We start from the raw sequence: 2,491 nt of genomic DNA, 5'->3' as shown, positions 1-2,491 counted from the left end.
TTCAGCCCTAATTCAATGCTGTACCAAACTCACCCTCTTTTTATTCCAATTTCATCCCTCTCCCCTTTACTTGTTCAATTCTTTCTACATCCTCAACCTCTCTCCTCTCTATCTCCTCCTCTGCTCTCCTCCTCCCACCTCTCCCTCCCCAACAGGTACTTCCAAAATGGAATCTCAAAAATTTTAAACTATGTCAAAATAAACCAGATTAAGAACAAACCCTTTTGGTGTTTTTTGTAGTTGAAGAAAGAATGTCGTTTCATCTTATTTCTGGGTTTTTCTGGTTCTGTTTTCTTAGGTTGGAACTGAAATGGAATGCGTCGAAGCGGCTCTGAAGACCAGTATTAGGAAGGAGATGGCTGTGAAGGCGACCGGCCCACAAGTGGTGGTTTTCGACGACTTCTTGTGGGGCGGCGCCGTCGTCAACGGCCAAAACGCTTGCGACGATTTCTCAGTCGACGACCTTCTCGACTTCTCCAACGAAGACGGGTTCGTCGAAACGGAGGCCGAGGAAGAAGGCGATAAGGAAAAAGTCAAGGGCTTTGTCTCCGTTTCGCTCCAAAAGCAGAACCAGGAGACGGAAAAGTCCAATTTGTCGGAAAAAATCGAACCAGCGAGCGAACTCAGCGTTCCGGTACCTATTTTTGCAAATTTCCGTCTCTAGAAATGGTGATATTTTACTGCTTTTCGTGGTTTTTGACCAAAAGCTACCTTTTTTTTTCGCAGGCGGACGACTTGGAGAACCTCGAATGGTTGTCTCATTTCGTCGAGGATTCCTTCTTGGAATTCTCCACGGCTCTTCCGGCCGGGTTCTTGCCCGAGAAGCCCAAGTCCGAGAAGAGACCCGACCGGGAAACCCCTTTTCCGGAAAAGCCCTGTTTCAAGACTCCAGTTCCGGCGAAGGCCAGAAGTAAGCGGAGGCGGACCGGCGGCAGGGTCTGGTCCCTTGGGTCGCCGTCGCTCACGGAGTCGTCCTCGAGTTCGAGTTCGTCGTCATCCTCCTCCCCGTCGAGCCCCTGGACCATTTACCCCGCCACCCAGAACCAGGAATCGGCCGAACCGGTCTTGTCTGTTGAGAAGCCCCCGAGGAAGCCGAAGAGAAGACTGGTGGACGGAAGTTCGAGCCAACCGCCGCGGCGGTGCAGCCATTGTGGGGTCCAGAAAACCCCTCAGTGGAGAACCGGCCCGAACGGAGCCAAGACCCTCTGTAACGCATGCGGGGTCCGGTACAAGTCAGGCCGGCTCTTACCCGAGTACAGGCCTGCATGCAGCCCGACGTTTTCGAGTGAGTTGCACTCCAACCACCACCGGAAAGTTATAGAGATGCGGCGGAAGAAGGAAGGCCCGGGCACGCCCGAACCCAGTACGACCATACTTCCGGCGGTGCCCAGTTTTTGATTAGGAAGTAGTTCCACCAGAAAAGGATGAAAGTTTAGTTAGCAAGTAGGGAAGAGAGGACAGTGAACCGGGGTTAGATTAAACCCGGTTCAACCAGGCCGAGTTAGTGTACATTTTTACCGTTTAATTGTTTTTCCTTTATCTTGCTTTCATGGCGGACCGGTGGTGGGTGCGGTGGGTTTGTAGGGATGTAACTGAATAGGCAGGGGACTTTACTAGTTTACTTAATTTGTTCTTAATTTTAAATTATATTCCTTGTTCGTTTTAGTTTGCTAAAATCCGTGTGTTTTATGGTGATTTGATTTTAATTTTTCCCTAATTTTAAGTTTCAGTTATTTTTTTCAGAGGGAAAGGATGATTTTGTGGTGTAACTGACATTTTTGAAAGCGTTCAACTTTTTAATTTGGCGGCCGTTGGAAAACAAAAATGTTATGAACCAAGCGCGCCAAGAGACGAGAGAGGGAAAAAGATTATCTTCTGAGCTCAGATGAGAATTCTTCTTACCAGCCTATATGAGCCGATTAAATTTAATCAAACGGTTTCAAATATGGGGTTTTCTAAAAATTATAATAATTGCAACCGTTGAATTAAATTTAAACTGTCCAGATAAGTTGGTCAGGAGAATTCCCATCCAAAACTCAAGAGAGGATCCTCTTTCGAGATAAAGGGGTCGAAAAAAGGACATATTTTCAAGTGGCGTAATCTGCCCTCAAAGTTCTGAAAGAGTTGTGAAAGACGACGTTTCGTTACCTGCAAAGTTCTGAAAGAGCTGTTGTGGTGACAACTAAGCCAGCTCTCACCTCGGGTTGAACAAGAGAAGAATCGGGTGCAAGCATGCAGGGCACCAGTTGTTTTTCCGATAGATGTTCATACTCAAAATTTTCTCCTTAATAACGCATCAGATTTTCTCGTGATGGGTTTAAAGGCTATAATGTCAGGTGGGTAGAGCTCAGTTGATAAGGCAAATATCCTTGAACTAGTCACAACTCACAACGTAGTTCAGAATGAGTGAGGATCCTCGTTGGATTTTCTTTGTAAGGATCATGAAGATTCTCAAATTACATATGTTTATTGTACATTGTGCGATCGAAAA

General features: G+C 46.5%; 1 pseudogene; it reads left to right on the top strand.

Annotated features, from left to right (window-relative positions):
- Positions 1-1,676, top strand: LOC126602221 (GATA transcription factor 5-like; annotated as a pseudogene).
- Positions 1,677-2,491: the final 815 nt, after the last annotated feature.

This window comes from Malus sylvestris, chromosome 15 (assembly GCF_916048215.2).
Source record: "Malus sylvestris chromosome 15, drMalSylv7.2, whole genome shotgun sequence".
NCBI classification, from domain to species: domain Eukaryota; kingdom Viridiplantae; phylum Streptophyta; class Magnoliopsida; order Rosales; family Rosaceae; genus Malus; species Malus sylvestris.
The sequence above is the reverse complement of the archived record's forward strand: the minus strand, read 5'-3'. Positions and strand labels throughout refer to the sequence as shown.